Genomic DNA, 20,097 nt, shown 5'->3' with positions numbered 1-20,097 from the left:
AAAAATATTATGGATAAATATTATAAATATATATTATAAGTCTATGTACTGAAAACTAAAACATTACTGAAAGAATTTAAAGAAGATCTAAATAAGAGTTATACCTTGTTCGTGGATTAGAAGATCAGTATTGAATCTATAGATTCAATGTAATCCCAATCAAAATTGAAGCAGACTTTTCAAATATAAAACCTAAAGGTATGTGTGGGAACTCAGGAATCTTTCATGTATAAACTCTGGTTCCATGTAGTATATATTTTTCAGACACTGAGTAGAGATGGAGGAGGGTTATGTTTCTGGTTCCTTTTACTCAAAATAACAAATTTAAAGGACTTAAAAAAATGTTTTTTTTTTCTTGCACAGAACACAGGTTATCTTAGTCAAGAGTAAGAGAACCAAGGTACAATATACGTGTGTTTTACAGAAATGTATACACACACATAGCAAGAATAGGTAAAAATAGAATATGCCCCCAGAATAAACTTCCTGGTGAAAAAAAGTACTTCCCAAGAACATCATCTATAAGGTAAGTTGTATGGATAACAATCCTGTTATTCAGTTAAGAATCTGTGCACCTATGATCCAGATCCGCAACAATCTCCACTTATCACCATCTTTGAAGCAGTTCTTCACAAATCTTCCATGTAATCTACTTACAAAAATCATTATGGAGGAATGAGAAAGATATCAAAGATTTCACAGGGTACCATAGAAAAGAGTTTACCAAAATGGAGCAAATCCCATACAAAATTCACTTCAGGAGTTATCAGATAAGGCAGGTATCCAAAGTTTCCTCATCACAAACCCTGCCACCTGAGATACTCATTCTCTGCCATTTTAGTGTCCTGTGTTTTACCTTGGTTCCACACTCCCACACTTACATACCATATTCATATTGTTGTCTAGCAAAACAAATGCCCTCTAATTAATGGAGTTATCTCCTCTTTCTTAAAAGATAAGCTATCACTGAGTGAGTTTGCTCAAATAAGCTAAAGTACTTCTTTTAACCATAAGCAAGTCTCTCCTTCAAAGAATTCTGCACATGTCATTCTATGCAATATAGATAATCCATGTGCTATTTATGTAAATACCCACTGACAAAGACATGGGAGCTTCAATGAGGCATACAGATATAGACAGCTAAATAGATGCCCAGCTATACACCGGAGGGGGTGCAGCACAGAGGTATTGATTCTGTTAGATTCACTCAGAAAGCCTAAATCAGGGAACACCTATGCATACTTTAGATGAACTTTGTAAATGGTAGGATCTTGACCATCTAACTCATAGAAATATCCTAGTTTCATTCTTAGTCCCTTTTGCTCACATCCTGGGCATTACAAGATTACTTATTTATTTCTCCACACAGCACATATACCCCATGGGAGAGCTATGCCCCAGGCTGTGTGTTTCTTAGACCTTGATTACAGTAACTCACAACATGGACGAAACCCCTGATTCTCAGTTCCAGTTACAAAAGAAGAGAGGAATTTGGTGATCTCTAAATCAAAAAACTCATACATTTCAATTTTTTAAATATTTCCTCAATTTCTATGTATTTTCCTCAAAATGGAACTAAGTACATATTGATTTTATTTAAATAGTAATTAAATAACTAAGATACTTGACTACTTTCCTTTTCCAAATACAACAAAGAAATAATGCCAAGGGGAAAAAAAGAGCTTTTATCCAAAATTTGAGTGCATTTGGCATATGTAGGAGCATTAGCCTAGAAAATCATGCTTCTAATCTGAAGTAAACTGTTCCTTATCTGATTTTAACATATAGTCAGTGAAGCTAGTTTTTTATATAGTGAAATAAAAAATTAGAAGTAGAAAAAAGTCTTAACTCTGAATTTACCTCTAATTTTAAAGGATGTGAAATGACAATTAAATGCCCCTGAAAGATATATTATTCTCCTTATATTTATATCATGCTTCTAGGCTTCAAAAGATGATAAAATATGTTTAATAGCACCATTATATTGTTTCAGAAATAATTCATTAAAGTGAATTTTAGCAAGTCAAGATATTACAATAATAGTAGGAGCTCTTCAGGTAAAAACCTTTATAATAACATTTATAGGAAGACGATCACTGCTTTCTAAAATAGCCATTTGGATAATAATATTCTATAATTTGATTGCATCTTTTATTCTGATATTTTGATCTTTTATATGCAATGTTTTTCAATATGTGACAAAAATATATTCATTTAAAAATAATTATATTTCATACATATATAGTTTGGAAATGTAGCTAATTTGGCCAAACTTGAACTCTTCAATTCAGTAGTCCTGATATCAGAATCTGCCTTGTATTTATCCAAGCTATTCACTCAATTATTTATTGACAAAATCCACACAAGCATTAACTTAGCAAATTGATATTGTTAATCTCAGTCACTGGGGGGAAAACAATATCATTACTGTCAAATTACTGACAGCATGGTGTCTGGTCAAATTAAGTAAGTTTGCTGTTTCATAATAAATCAAGTTAATGGCATGCTATGCAAATGTAACTGTTAAAATTAATCTTTCAATGGTATAAAATCATCTCTTGAAATGACATACCTTAATGACCAAAAAAGTATTCATTGGTTTTTACCTAAAATCATGATCTGAGCAAGTTAAAACAGATTATGAATTGTATTACTTAACATTTATACACACACACACACACACACACACACACATATATATATATATATATCTGGGTTTAATTAAAATATTTTTTCATAATATGTCAATATATCAATAGTGTATATGTGTATAATTACAAGACAAGAGGAAGCAAAAAAGAACATATAACCAAATTCACATCCTGATGTGCATCAATTTGCTTATTGAGTGCTTACCATAGATCAGGAACTTTGAGAGATGCTAGGGATTTAAAAATAAATGAACATAACAGATACTGTTTCTGCAAGTACAAAATTAAGTCTTTTAGACAATGTAGAGTTGGGGAGAATGTTTAGAAAGAGAAAATGTCTTCTCGTTTGACCAGCGAGGTGAGTGTAAAAGTGCTGAAGCACTAAAGAGGAAGATGATGGAGAAATTCCTGAAGACAATGATGATGAAGCTGAATCCTTAGGATGAATAGTGTGTAAAGCAGGAAAAGAGTGTCTGGGGAGGACTGGATATGTGATAGGACTTGGGTGACCTTGTCCCAGGCAGGGTGAAGAGTTGTGCAAAGGTTCCATGATAAACCATCATTGATTTCAAGATTTTTAGTATGGGGGCACCTGGGTGGCTCAGTCATGAAAGCCTCTGACTCTTGATTTCAGCTCAAAATGTGATCTCAGGGTTATGAGATCGAACCCTGCATTGGGCTCACATGCAGGGTGTGGAGCCTGCTTAACATTCTCTCTCTCCCTCTGTCCCTCTCTCAATCTAATTAAAAAAAAAAAGTATGGAAAGGGCCTTGAGTACAATGAAGACATAGCAGGGAAAAGAAATTAAGCAAGGACCAAGTTTTTATATCCTATTATTATTTTCTACTACTATTTCTCTTACCAATAATTCTCACATTGCTATTAATCTTCAACCTACAGCTAAATGGATCCATGGGGTGGGATCCATCCCAAGTCCTCCAGACACAGTCTCTTCATCTTTGGCTGCGTGAAGATTAACGGTTTCTTTGAGAAAGTTTGCATGATCAAAATTGTTTGTTGCCTTTATACTTGAATGTCCATTGGCTAATTATAAACTCTAGAATACGTCATGTTTCATTTCCCTAAAGATTTTGAAGACATTTTATCACTATCTTCTTGTGTGGAAAATTTGAAGGCCAGACATATTTGTGTTGTCTGAAATGGTCGGTTGTCTTATCAAATTTTCTACCAAATATCAGGGGAAACTCCTATCATGCTGGCAGACACTAAATTTATTGATAATATATTTTAAACAAAAGAGTATGAAAAAAGATTAAGGTTTCTAAGAAACAATCTTCAGTCAGAAGAACTTGGCAAAGTTCCACTAACCAGAAACCATAATTTCATGAGACACTACTCAATGTCTCTGTTGCAGGGATGCAAATTTACAAACAACATAAAGTGAAGAGAAAATATATTTCTTCACATTTCCTGAACTAATTTATCTTCTTCGGAACTCTTTATTTACTATTAGGGAAATATAAAGCTTCCAACTAATGATGTTTCTAATTAAATACTGTCCTTGTACCTTAAAATTTTCCTTTCAGGAAAATGCTGTCAATTTTTAAAGGTTCACCCACTGTATTTCCCCTTCCTTAACAGCACCTGTAAATACAGCGGTAGGTTATTACATATTTCTGGAGCATGAATATGCTCTTAGATCCTATCATTTTTCATGCAGGTCTTTTGAAGTATCTCCTGTCTCCCTCCACAGGTGAACTTTGCCTTTCTCTCTTGGCCTCTGTTTCCTTAAACCCCAACACCACTGGTTGAAGTCTGGGGACTATAGATCAACAGGCAGAGAATTTACATATATAGGAAAATATATGAAAGGTAAAGAAACTAATCAGAAGTATGTCGTAACAGTCCAGGAAAGCAAGGGAGATATTCTTTACTAAGGGAAGTGGTAGTAGGAATCCAGACACAGAAATTACAAATATTGTTTTACTTAACAATAAATGATAATAGGTTCAGAGAGACTTAACAAATTGTGCAAAATCTCAGAGTTGATACATTGATTTACCTGTTAATGAACATGTGCATAAATGAGTTTCTCTACTCATCAATCCATGGATCAATGAATGAACAAAAGACATGTGTGCCTGGGAACTCAGTAGAGAAGACCATTAGCATGCATGTGGTACCTGATTCTTGAAGCCCTGGTGGGCGATACCATCCAGCAAATATTCGCAGAAAGAGCTAAGAACAAATTTTAAAAGGCTAATGTGAAAGGGCATGGGGAATGCTATTAGGACACTCAAATTCAAGCTATTTATATTATCATTTCTAAGCTTTTATTCTAAAGAAATTCTATGAGTGGAGCTTAACTTCAGTTTGTTTACTCATTAATGAGCTACAGGTCAAGATGAGCCTATATTCCCCATCCTGTGAGAGAATTCAGTCGAATCCTACCATTTTAACCAGTCAGATTGCTTTGACTGTCCAGAGCCAGGTAGTTCTCGCCAGGTAGTTCTCAAGTGAAGCCTGGGGCCGAATTTTCCTGTCATTTAGTATTCTACTTGTTGGGTATTAAAATTCTAAACAGTCTTACTGGATGTTTTGGTTTGTTTACTCAGTTTAATGATTTGGCTATTCTCTCCTACTTGTATGTTCAAATTTAATCTGAATTCCACTGACATGCTTTGATTAAAAGATAATGACTTTAGGACCATGAGAAATTTAAAATGAATCAGGTGTTAACATCCCACAAACTATTCCAACTTTGATACTAAACATGAATGACTCTCAAAGAAAATAACAATTTAAAAAAAAATCCTTCTTATCTCACATTAAGCCTCTTTGAAGTCAAATTATCTCTTATCCTAGCTTTTTATACCTATTGAAATCAAGATTTAGAAGGATGTTTGTTTTTATAAATTTCCTCCACTTAGCACTGTCCTAACAAAGTAGTAATCTGTATGTGTGGCTGGCCTATCTCTGTGCATGGCTTTTACATAACTCCCTTTCATTGACGTTAAACAAAAGCATTCCTTTTCATAAAAATAATTTGTAACAAAAATTAAAAATACAAAGGAGAATTAACACAACAATGAGACACCACTACATGCTTAAAGGATGGTCAAAATCCAGAACAATAATAGCACCAAATAGTGGTGACAACATGGAGCAATAGGAACTCTCATTCATCACTGTTGAAAATTTAAAACAGTACAGCCACTTTGGAAAACAGTTTGATGGTTTCTTAGAAAACTAAACATATTTGTACCATATGATCCAGTAATCATACTCGATATTCACCCTAAAAAGTTGAAAACCTACATCTGCACAAAAACCTGCCCATTTATAACAGCTTTATTCATAATTTCCAAACTTGTAAAGCCACCAAGATGTCCTTCAATAGATGAATGTACAAATTGTGGAATTCATACATTGGAATGTTAATCAGCACTAAAAAGAAATAAGATATCAAACCACAAGGAGACATGGAGGAAAATTAAATTACATATTGCTAAGTGAAATAAATCAATCTGAAAAGGCTATAGACTGTAAGATATGACGTTCTGGAAAAGACAAAATTACAGATGGCAAACCTGTGGTTTCAGTTTAGGAGGAGGAAGGGAAGGAGGGATAAGCAGGTGGACCACGTGGGATTTTTATGGCAGTGAAACCATTCTGTACGATATAACAATGATGGACCCATTTCTGTACACACTTTGTAAAACTCATAGAGGGGCACCTGGATGGCTCAGTCAGTAAGTGTCTGCCTTTGGCTCAGGTCATGATCTCAGGGTCTTAGGATCTAGTCCTGTGTCAAGGTCCCTGCTCGGTGGGGAGTTTCTCCCTCTCCTGCTGCCCTTCCCCCTCACTCATGTGCTTTCTCTCTCCCCCAGATAAATAAAATCTTTAAAAAAAAACAAACAAACCTTATAGAATGTACCCAAAAAGAGTGAGACCAAATATCAACTATGGACTTTAGTTAATGATAATATATCAAATTTGGTTCATAAACTGTAACAAATGCATCCACTACACTAATGCAAAATGCTAATAAGGGAAAATGGAAGAGGGTGACAGGAAACGTGGGAATTCTACTCTCCATTTATTTTTCTGTGAACTTAATACTTCTCTAAAACATAACATCTATTAATTTAAAAAATACATAGAGAAGACCCCATTTCCCATATAATTCCATCCACTAAGTATATCAGTGTTATTATTTTCTTTCAGTAAAGTTTAAAATAAAGATTTCTTTCTCACTCATTTCTTGACAATAGGTAGTTAAGATATGAAAAGAGAGGCAGCCCCGGTAGCTCAGTGGTTTAGCTCCGCCTTCAGCCCAGGGCCTGATCCTGGAGACCTGGGATCAAGTCCCATGTTGGACTCCCTGCATAGAGCCTGCTTCTCCCTCTGCCTGTGTCTCTGCCTCTCTCTCTCTGTGTCTCTCATGAGTAAATAAATAAAATTTTTTTAAAAAAAGATATGAAAAGAGTATATTGCAATGATTACTCACTAGCGAGATGTGTAACTTCTGTCATTTCTAGGCACTGGGACAGACCCTCCTATAAGACATAGCATAAAGAGTGTCCATGTCCATATGTCCATGGCTATCCACTGCTAAGAAAGTAAGGTAGCAGAACTTGTAAGAGTATCAAAATGGGGAAAAAAAAATGTCCAACATAATAAAAGCATTCCCGATCCAAATTGTCATCTCAGATGAATAGTACTACTCTTAAAAAAAAAAATGGTCCTGTAATAGATGTTTTGAGATACAAAAATTCATGCCCTAAATATAAAATGAGTAGCAGACACTTTTGTTTAAGCTAAGAGGAAGGAAGGAAAGCCATTTTCTTTATCTTGCATGTTTCATAAATAAATTTTATACAACACTGATGATAATAAACACTAATTGTGTCATATTTTGTCTTCTCTTTTGACATTAAGTCCCACGAATTTTTATTATATTTAGCAATGGTATGAGATGTCTGTCACACTGGGTGTTTATCTAGCACTTGCTGATGTTTGCAAACATTTTATACTGGAGGCTTTTGTTGATTAATCAAATGCACATTGAATCATAGAGCAGAGAAATATATTAGTCTTACTGTTAGAATAATTAAAAGTAGGTTAGTCAAAGACATCATACAAGTTTTTCTTAGATACTGCTGATCCAAAGAGATCTCGACAATCCCAGAATAGGTTCAATTATTATCCAAAATATATGGGAAAATATATTTTTCTTTCTTATTCATAGGGCTACTGTATCCAACTCAGAAAGGTAGAAAACAGTTTCTAAATGTTATTTTTGTGAAATATAATTTATTACAAATAATATATAAAATCCAAAACATATGCAAATTACATGTACTATATATTTAAGTTTGATTTCTCTGCCATAGCCAAGTTTCTCTAAATAAATAAAATAATATAATTAATGAGTATTTCCTATATTCTAAGGGTTTCTTATGTACTACCTTGTTTAATCTTCAAAAATACCTTATGAGATAGGTATGATTACTTGCTCTGCTTTATAGATGAGGAAACTGATTAACAGGAAGTTAAGTGAAATTTTCAAGGTCATGTCAAGTGACTTGAGAACCGGGATTCAAACCTGGGCAATTGGACTCCAATATTGGTACTCATACCCATATATTATACTTACCTAAAATCTAAAACAAACAATTTGCAGGCATTCAGAGAACACCACTAAAAGACAGCAAAGTGATTTACAGCAAACTTTGCATAGCAATAGAAGAAATCTTATATTCCCATCAGGTAAAACATGATTTTTTATCTACTTAAATTTTACGTTTTAAAGTTTTAATTTAAATTCCAGTTAGTTATCATACAGTATAATATTAATTTCAGGTGTACAATATAGTGACTCAACACTTGCATTAAACACCCAGTGCTCATCACAATAAGTGCCCTCCTTAATCTCCTTCACCTATTTAAACCAATCCCCTCACCCACCTTCTTTCTGGTAACCATAAGTTTATTTTCTATAGTTATGAGTCTGTTTCTTGATTTGCCCCTATTTCTTTCTCTCTCATTTCCCCTTTGCTTGTTTGTTTTGTTTCTTAAATTCCACATGAGTAAAATCATATGGTATTTATCTTTCTCAGACTTATTTTGCTTATATAATACTCTCTAGCTCCATCTCTGTCATTGCAAATAGGAAGATTTCATTTTTTATAGTTGAATAATATCCCATTTTGTGGTATATATATATATATATATATATATATATATATATATATATATCACATAATATTAAAAGGGACTCCGAGTTTAAAGGAGAGACCAAATGTGACAAGGACAAGAAAGGATCAGAGAAAAATCTCCAGAAAAAAAATGACAAAACAAGTAATAAAATGGCAATAAGTACGTATCTATCAATAATTATATTTATGCAATTTTAAGTTCAGAAGTTTCTAGAATCACTGATTCAAATACTTTGCTAATATGAAAAATATGCTTTTAACCAAGTGTTCCCACGTTGACTTCTACTAATGTAATAGAAACCTCAAGGAGAATATCCCTAAGGTCTTTTGAGATAAAACCCAGATCTCTATTTTCCTTTTTTTGAAGTTAAGTCAATGAAGTTTTCTAAAAAAGGAAACCATAAGAAAAGGAATACTGCTTGTAGTTATATCAAATGCTAGTAATCCACTATTATTATTGTTGTTATAAAACCATTATTTGAGCACTTATCATCTAGAGAGATACAGAAAAGAATATGGATATAGAGATGAAGAGATATAGTTACAAGTAGACAGAGATATAGATAATAAGAAACACATAAGTGATAAACAATAGATTTAATAAACAGTTGGATACTCAAAACAACTCTGCGAGGAGGGTTTATCATTTCCACTTTACAGATGAGGAAGCACAGAAAAATAACTAACCTCCTTTGATATTTTTATTGCTAGCAAAGAAATAAAAAGAGGAACAGGCAACAGGTATAATAAAAGACCTAGCTCTTTGCCTCTCTCTTTAAGGTGCTATAGAGAATGATAAAAGTGAACGAGGGCACTCATAGATGCTAATGATGAATCTTTGGATGTAGGTACACTGAGAATATAAATCAGAACACAGTCAGGCTGGGGATTTGCCTGTGAGAGGAAGCTGAAATAGGTACGCTAGCTATGGGATAGAGGTGAAGGAACTAGCAGGTGTTAGGATTTTTCCTTTTCTTTGACACATATAAAAAGACCCTGAGATAAGTCTAAAAGTAAAGAGAGGGATTGAGAATTTAGCTTCAGCATTTGAAATGATTAAAGAAAAGGGAGAAGAAAACTGAAGGCCAACAAGGAATAGTAAAATGAAAAGGTACTAACCCCCATGGCCACCCACTGGGAGGAGACACTGCCTTTTCATGACAGAAAATTGACACACATGGTAGAGAGGGACTTTAAAATATTGGTTCTCAACTTGGGATGATTTTGTCCCCATCCCCACCCCCATCAAGAACATTTGAATATGTCTGAAGACATTTTGGGGGGTTGAGAATCAGGGAGGAATACTACTGGTATTTGTGCATAGATGACAGAAATGCTGCTCAACATCCTACAATGCACTGGACAACCCTTCAAAATAAAGAATTTTCCAGCCCGTAATGTCAATGGTGTCACTGTTGAGGTGTTGTGGACTCTTATGTTAGGGAGTCTGTTACCGGTTTCTTTGCTTAACTAGCTCCAGCACTCTCAGAAGGAAGTTTGGGAACTGATGGAAGGAATTAAATGGTATCTGTCCTCTCCCCAGCCTCTCAGATAAGTTTCTAGTTCCTGCATAGAAACTATTTGGGTCTAGAAGCTGAAACAGTGTTATTCTTAGGAGCAATGTGAGCCTGTGAGCCATAGAACTGCTATTTGAAGTTCTAGGAACAAAATGCAACCAAAGATTAGGGAAAGGGTTTTTTCTCCCCCTTCCACTTGGATCCTGACATGGATCTAGCATTTTGAGAATGTTTTTGGCCTATGCATTAGTAGTTTAAACATGGTAATTATCAACATACACAATCCCACAAATGACTTTGTGAAGAGGACAACTTCAGAAGGTAGCTGGGGCTGCAGATGGAAAGCAATGTGGGTGGGCAATACACAGTGATGATCACTGGTAGATGAGTGTATGCACATGTCATTAAACCCTAATCCTCTACCCTGTGACTGCCAGAAACACTTGAGGGGTGAGGGGTGGGGGTGATGAGCAGTGGAGGTAGCTAGAGGACTTGTGTAAGCAGACAGGAACAAAAACGGAATTTGAGTTTTCCAAGTTTTGGGGGCCACATTACCAGCACGCACTAGTAAAGAGTTGAAAACTCTTGTATTACACAAGACATGCAAAAGTGAAACATTGATATGTTGGGAGTTTCTCATGTAGGATTTCCTTCAAACATCAAGACTAATGATAGATAAGGATATATATGAACAAAATACTTGTTCACTTAGAATATCAGCGAATAAGTATAGAAGGAAATAAAGAGTAAGAAAATACTTTGCAAACATCACAGTAAAAATTTAGCTTAGAATTTTCAATGGATTCTTAAACTACTCAATAAAATTGAAAAAAAAAACCAGAATATTTACATAGTCTCAAATTACATTCTCCAATAGTTAACAATTACAAAGAGAAAAAAAAAAAAAAAACAACCCACCTTGTAATGGAGAAATCCAGCAGATAACATCTTTACTAAATGATCAAAATTCAAACTTCCTTCACCCCATTAATGAGAGAACACAATATAATCTGCTTCCTGAAACAACAAGCTAATAAGGATACACCACCACTTCTGTGCCATTTCTGCCAAAAATATCTAAGCTGAAAGGAAGCATTGGAAAATAGCAAATGAAGTCAAATGTTAGGACCTTCTACAAAAGACTGGCAACTTCAGAATTCCTCTGAATTGATGACAAGCTATTTCAAGAATACTGGGGCTAAAAGACTTATCTTGAAGCTGTGCTTACATTTTTGTGGGTAGTTGTGTTGGAAGTGGGCTGAGAGACATTATAGAGAAGCTAATTCTCCCCCACCCTCACCCCAAATCATATCTTAATCTATAATTTTCTCTTTTAATTTCCATTTTGTAAATCTTTAATTGAGATATAGTCGACATATAATATTAGCTTCAGGTACTATAATGATTTGATAATTATATACATTTACAAAATGCTTACCCTAATAAGTGTAGTTACCATCTGTCACTATACAAAGTTACTACAATCTTACTGACTGTATTCCCTATGCTCTACTTTTTAACCTCATGATTTATTTATTTATAACTGGAAGTTTGTACCTTTTAAAGGAGGTTCCAAGTGCTAAAAGCATTCATTCTGAAATTAAGAAGAATAAACTGAAAAATACCTAATCGTCTCCCAGGATGGAGCTTTGGTTATCATTACTAAAATCTCTTTATAGCTAGAGATTTGATGGAAACTTCCTAACATTATTTCAGTGATATGAGGCCAAATTCAGTGCCCTTTTAAAATTCATAGTCTACTATTTAATAATCATCTCTCAAAACCTGACCCACTGAGTATTATATTTCTTTAGCTCATAAAGGATAACAGTTCTACAACTGCCATCTTTTCAAAAACTCCTTGGTACAAATTTAACATTATTAAAAAAATAATTTTCAAAATGTCCTTAGTAGTTTTTTCTTATGCTAATAAGTAAATTATTAAGTGAAGTCAACAGTTAGTATGGAGTAGTTTACTGTTTTATTATTTTCATGGAAATGATTATTGTTGGTTCAAAAATTTTAATCTTGACCACAGATATTCAAACTTTTCTATTGTTAATTTCTTTGACCATCATTGTATTGATAGCAGAAGATAAAAGAAATGGGATAATATTCCTTTAAGTTTTATTTGGAAGAACTCTTACTTTTAAACCTCAATAAATAGAGAAATGTAATTTTACATGCGCGCACACACACACATTATACTAAGTGACAACTAAACTCTAGATAGTATAGTCTGGGAATTTAAACTCTGGAAATGGTGAGTGAAATTGTAAGTATCATAAAATAATCTGACCTTTTTGGTAGGTGTAAAAATGCAAAGATATGTCTATTAGTCAAAGTTCTTATTTGCCAATTAAAAAAAAAATCTCTGGTGGCCTTAAGCAAAAAAAAGGAATTGACTAGTTGGGAATTGGTTGACTCACAGAATCAGGAAACAACTGACTATGAGATTCAAAGTAGGCAGCAAATCCTTCAGTTAAAGATCATAGATTGAATATGTGTATATGCATATATGCATTTAACTATAATCTCACTTGAAACATTTCTAAAATTACAGGAAAGTACCTATACACACAATGAAAGCCTATAAATCCTAAGAAAATGAATGGAATAAATGATAGCAATCATATTTGGGAAGCCTAAATTCAGATGGATAAGCTGGTAACAAACTTCCTCTCAATAGATGCAGAAGAAAAAAACATTTGGCAAAACAGAGCATTCTTTCTTGATTAAAAACCCTTCACCTTGCAGGAAATAGAGGGGAAATAATTCAAGATCATAAAAGCTGTACATGAACAACCACAATGAATATCATTTTCAGTGGGGAAAACTGAGAGCTTTTCCCCTAAGATCAGGAACACAACAGGGATGTCCATGCTCAATCCTATTGTACAACATAGTGCTAGAAGTCCTAGCCTCTACAATAAGACAACAAAAATAAATAAAATACATCCAAACTGGAAAAGAAGTCAAACTTCACTCTCTACAAGCAACATGATATTCTATGTAGAAAAACTAAAAGACCACCAAAAAATTGCAAGAACTGATACAGGAATTTAGCAGTGCAGCATATAAAATCAATGCACAAAAGTCAGTTTCATTTCTAAACCCTAACAATGAAACAACAGAAAGAGAAATCCAGGAATTGATGCCATTTACAATTGTACCAAAAGCAGTAATATACCTAGGAACAAACCTAACCAAAGAGGCAAAAGATCTGTACTCTGAAAACTGTAGAACACTCATGAAAGAAATTGAAGAAGACACAAAGAAATGGAAAAACATTCCAAACTCAGAGACTGGAAGAACAAATATTGTCAAAATGTCTAGTTACCCAAAGCAATCTACACATTCAATGCAATTCCTTTTAAAATACAATCAGCACTTTTTACAGAGCTGGAACAATCTTAAAATTTGTATGGAACCACAAAAGACTCCAAACCAAAGGAATGTTGAAAAAGAATACCAAAGCTAGAGGCATCGCAATTCCAGAATTCGAGCTGTATTACACCTTTAAGACAGTATGGCACAAAAACAGACACATATCAATGGAACAGAATACAGAGCCCAGAAATGGACCCTCAACTCTATGATCAACTAATCTTCGACAAAACAGGAAAGACTATCCAATGGAAAAAAAAGAGTCTTTTCAAAAAATGGTATTGGGAAAATTGGACAGCCACATGAAAAAGAATGAAACTGGATCACTTTCTTTTATCATACACAAAAATAAACTAAAAATGGATGAGTTAAATGTGAAACAGGAATCCATCAAAATCCCCTAGAGGAAAACACAGGCAGCAACCTCTGTGACCTGGGTCGAAGCAACTTCTTGCTAGACACATCTACAAAGGCAAAGTAAACAAAAGCAAAAATGAACTATTGGGACTTCATCAAGATAAACTTTTGCACAGCAAAGGAAACAATCAATGAAACTAAAAGGTAACCTATAGAATGGGAGAAGTATTTGCAAATGACATATCAGATAAAGAGCTAATAACAAAAATGTATAATGTATCAAACTCAACACCCCCCAAAAAAACAAAGAATCCAGTTAAGTGGGTAAAAGACATGAACAGACATTTCTCAAAAAAAAAACACACCCAAATAGCTAAGAGACACACGAATAAATGTTCAACATCACTCAGCAACAGAGAAATACAAATCAAAACCACAATGAGATACCACTTTACGCTGGTTAGAATGGCTAGAGCTAACAATAGAGAAAACAACAGATGTTGGTGAGGATGCAGGCAAAGGGGAACCCTCTTACACTGTTGGTGGGAATGCAAACTGGTACAGCCACTCTGGAAAATAGTATGGGTGTTCCTCAAAAAGTCAAAAGTAGAACTACGCTACAACACAGCAATTTACTATTAGGCATTTACCCGAAGGATACAAAAATAGTGATTTGAAGAGGCCCATGCATCCCAATGTTTATAACTTTGATGTCTACAAAACCAAACTATGGAAAGAGCCCAGGTGTCCATTGACAGATGAATGGATAAATAAAGTGTGTGTGTGTGTGTGTGTGTGTGTGTAAATAACAGAATATTACTCAGCCATCAAAAAGAATGAAATCTTGTCACTTGCAATGATGTGGTTGGAACTAGAGCGTATGATGCTAAGTGAAATAAGTCAGAAAAAGACAAACACCATATGATTTCACTCATATGTGGAATTTAAGCAATGAAACATTTGAACACAGGAAGGAAGGAAAAATAAAGTAAGATTAAAACAGAGACAAATATAACTGATTCTTAACTATAGGAAACAAACTGAGGGTCGTTGGAGGGGAGGAAGGGGGATAAGGTAACAGGGTAACGGGTGATGGGCATTAAGGAAGGCACTTGATGTAATGAGCACTGGGTGTTATATACAACTGATGAATCACTAAGTTCTACCCCTAAAACTAATAATACAGTATATGTTAACTAAATTGAATTTTAATGAAAAAAAATTTGGGGGCAGTCCTGGTGGCCCAGCAGTTTAGCCCCACCTTCGGCCCAGGGCGTGATCCTGGAGACCCAGGATCGAGTCCCACGTTGGGCTCCCTGCATGGAGCCTGCTTCTCCCTCTGCTTGTGGCTCTGCCTCTCTCTATGTGTGTCTCTCATGAATAAATAAAAATCTTTAAAAGATTTTTTTTAAATATCCCAAAGATTTTTCATCATGGATAACATATTAACTACCCATAAATATAGACAGGCAGGTTGATTACACATTTGAGAAAAATTTGAACATAAAAGGCAGGCACAAAGAAGAGAGAGAAAGAGAGAGATAAAGAAACAAAGATGAGCAACATAGGCAAAATAAAGACTTTACAGAGAGAAAAAAAAACTTCAAATAAAAATAGGATTAATTTAAAACTGAACAGAAATTTGTGTATTTGAAATTTTATTTGAAATTTGAAAAACATTCAACTAAAGAATTAGAAGATATTTTTGAGTTAAACCCAGACTATAGGAAAAAAGTCAGAGATGAAAAATGGAGAAAAGATAAAATATTTCTGTATATTTCTACAGAAATATATCAGGAGACCCAAAATCAAGAGTCAGATGCTCAAACCAACTAAGCCACCCAGGTCCCCTAGCACAAATATTTTTAATAACTATGTTTCCTAAACAAAACAAGTTTAGTGAGAATAATACTATTTTACATTTAAAAAACTCTCTTCCATGTCTGACTTCATTAAAGACAGCTGGATTCTCTTGGCTTCTGCAGCAGTCTGCTGGAATATCACATCATGTGAACTCTAGAAAATTCCACTGTATGCTCATGATAAAAGCAGTGGGAAATAGGCAAATAACATGTTAATGCTAGTATTATTATGAAATTAGTTTTGGTATTGTGAATCCTGTGATAGGGTTTTAGGGACCCACAGAGATTCTTGAACAATGCTCTGAGAACTCTCCTCTAGACCATTCCTATTTTTTATATTCTCATTCCTCAATTAAATTCCAGGCAAGAGCATTTGTTTGGCTGACCTCTAGATGCCAGAGATCAAGAAAAGTAGGCATCTCACCTTTTTGTTTTTCAGGTAGGAATGGGAGGTAGAATTCTGCCTCCTATCATAATTTATGTAACTGTAGTTTTGCCATACACAAGAAAAGATTTCAGATGCTGGTCAGTCAAAAAAAAATCATTGCGATATTGAGTTTTACCAGAATTCATCTGCCAGCCATGTCTGGCATTGTACGGTTACATACAGAACTATTATTCATCTAAGAGGGCACACTAGGTAAAAAGAAATCATGGCTGGTGAGGATCATTACATTACAATGATTCTTAATGTGGCAAAGAAGTGGAGATATTCAAAACTAGGCCACTAAAACACCACCCATTATTCTCAGAATAACTGGTGGACAAATACATTTGCCATAAATCCTAATGCGAATATAAGACAATAGATGCTTCATTGAAGGGGAAAAGTTTTATTACCCAAATATGAAGACTGAAGTTGTATTTTCTCATTCTCATCAGGATAAGAAATTCATTGATCACAACCTATCTACTTCATTACCTGTTTACAATTTTTCTTCTTTGAGAATGATCTAGAGACATATTTCTTTTTTAAGATTTTATTTATTTATTCATGAGAAACACAGAGAAAGAGGTGGAGACATAGGCAGAAGGAGAAGCAGGCTCCCTGTGGGGAGCCTGATGCAGGACTCGATTCCACGACCCTGGGATTATGACATAAGCCAAAGGCAGATGCTTGACCACTGAGCCATCCACACAGGTTCCCCCTAGAGATATATTTCATATGCATTTGTAGCACAGCTTATATTTTCAATGAGTTTAGAGCCTACTTTTAAAATGGTCCACATTATACTGGATGTTTTTTGTATGTGAACTAGTTTTTCAAACAACTATTTCTTTTCTGACATGTCAGAGTTTGGTTAATACCGTTTATGCACTTCACTGTTTGGTAGTTGGAAGCTATCCTCAGATGCTATTGACAAAGTGCCTGAGATTTAATAGCATCTTAAATACTGGTGGTGCTATTTTAATGGAGTTGTTGTTATAATTCTGAGCATCAGGTGAGTCAGGAAGAAACTTGTTCACAGAGCCACAGGATCAAGCAATTTTCCTTCAGGTATGTGGAGGTCACCCTAAAGAAGAATGCAAACTAGCAGAAAGCTTAATTTATGAGCTCTGTAAGTACAAAGCTATGGAAGTAATGGACTTAAAAATTGGACTCCTTTATACATTGTTTCATCAGCTAGCAACACTGTGCAAAAGAGTAGAAGGAAAAGACAAGATTATCTTTGGGAGAAAATAATGTGACATGTCACACTGTATGACTACCTAATGATGAGAATCATATTTCACATGTAATGCCAAAAAGAGGAAATGTGGGTGTTGAGCTACCTATTCTTTTTGGTATTTGTGCAGATATTAAATAGTAAACAGTATGCCATCTCTCCATTCAAAAACAAATTAGATAAAGCTCAACACAATGTTAGAAATTATAATATGCTGTATAATATGATGATAAAATATATTTCTTCAGTGAAGATCATGTTTTGTCCACTTCATTTCTTGGATAATCACCCCATTTTAATAACTGAAAGACCTGAGGGGTCAGATTCTATGTCCTACAGGTGAATTAATTTTCCTTAGGCATTATAATTCTCTTACGTCAGTGTTAGTGTCTTAATAAAGAATATATTCCAGTCAAAACTTTGCTGTATGATCACAACAAGCCACTGAGGACCCAATATGGCACTGCTTTGCCTACTCTGCAATTCCAGTGTCAGGTGATCTCCCAAAGCATTGGATTCAGTTCACAATATCTACCTGTGAAACTTACCTGCCAAAATTCTAGAAGTCTACAAAGACTCATATTCAGAAGATAAAATCTATAACAGATCATCAAGACAGAAATTTTAAAAAACAGAAAACTCCACAGAAGGGAATAAATGACAAGTAATGGTAAAAATCAGCTTGAAACAATTATGTCTACTTACAGAATTTCTTTTGTTCTGTGAACTAAGTTAGGAGCAGCTATACTCAGGAGTGATATGGGATGCACAAAAATATAATTCACATTTTCAAACAAATAGTTCAGGATAACAGGAGGAAAACAGAGGAGCATAAGGCAAGTCAGATCTCTGAAGAATATAGGATTATGTTGAAGGGCTAACTTCTAGAAACAGCTATAGAGCATAAGGAATGATCTTTGCAAAACACTACTATTTTCACCCATTTAACAGAATATCAGGTGGTGACTCTTCAGAGAGAACATGTGATGATAAAATGGAAGGGAAGGCAAGGATCTTCACTATACTAGGAGCTGCATATCTTTACTTTGGCTTTCATATGAAATCATAGCTCTGCAAGCTGAGGTCCGTGTCCACATGTTCCTGACCACATGAATCCATGACGCAAAGATTTCAATAAATATGTTCTGGAACTAAAAAACTATCCTAAATGAGTCTTATGCACACATTTTTAATCTGCAACATAATTGCCCTTTCACAGGCTATTTGTTTCTGAGAAGCCATAGAGAACAGAAACATTAATTTCTAGAAAAGTCATTAAATATAAACAAACAGTAACAGTTATTATCAAATAAAATTTACAGGTACAGGAGATATTTAATTTGAAATGTCAATTCTTATAACAGGATTCACATGATGAAACCCTGCAACTCATAAATTTGTTTTCAGTTTATAGGTTGGGCTCTGGAAGGCTCTGAAATTAGGTAGCTTGCAATTCATGCCAAGGACTGTCAGTGCGATCCAACAAAATAGGAACCACCCAAGTATTAAGCCTCAAATATTCTAATACATGAATTCTTAATTACACTTTTCCTTTTGAAGTAAGACTCCACCATTAACAGTCATTTGGTGTTCACTTAAATAGATATTGGAGGGGCATCTGGATGACTCAGTGGTTGAGCGTCTGCCTTTGGTTCATGTTGTGATCCTGGGGTCCTGCATCAGGCTCCCCACAAAGAGCCTGCTTTTCCCTCTGCCTATGTCTCTGCCTCTTTCTCTGTGTCTCTCATGAATAAATTAAAATAAAAAAAGATATTGGAAAGCAGATAACTCAAGTATACCTGGGCACTTCTGAGTAGCCTGCCATGCTTCTCCATTCTAACCTTAACCCAACACTGATTTTGCCTGGCTTAACTAGAGTATACTTTTTACTCACCCTAATCTTCTCATTTTGCCATTTGGGACTTGACTATGTCCTTCAAGGTCCTAAACAGCAAAGAATGGAAAACCATCCACCAATGTTCCACTGCAGCCTTCTCTCCTGCACTCCAGGCCAAATTAGAACTTATCATGGGAAAAGATCCTTTTGCCTATCTGAGCTTTCTGTTCCTCCTTCTTAGGAGCCACAAAGTTAAAATAAGTAACTGGAAGCAAACATGCTGACCTATCTGACTCCATGATAACTGTCCCCCAAAAAGAAAACTCTTAGAATTGCTTTACTGATTCATTTTGGAGCACACATTTTTTTGATTTAGCCACATTCTACAAGGTAAACTGAAGCTAAAACTCCTGTGTTAGATTCTAGCATTTAATTTTAAAAAATACAGCATAAAAGAACATAGTAAGGGTCTAGAGTATTTATTTTTCTAAAACATGGATATGAAGAAGCTTCCCCCACTGAATCACATATTTCTTCTAGAAATCAGAATAGAACTTCACTATCAGCCTTGCCCTCAAGTGCCATTTGAAGCAACTCTCCTACTAGACAAGGTCTTAGCATCTCAGCCCCAATTCG

The sequence above is a fragment of the Nyctereutes procyonoides genome, unplaced genomic scaffold (assembly GCF_905146905.1).
Source record: "Nyctereutes procyonoides isolate TBG_1078 unplaced genomic scaffold, NYPRO_anot_genome, whole genome shotgun sequence".
In the NCBI taxonomy this organism is placed as follows: Eukaryota; Metazoa; Chordata; class Mammalia; order Carnivora; family Canidae; genus Nyctereutes; species Nyctereutes procyonoides.
This window is presented reverse-complemented; position numbering follows the sequence as displayed.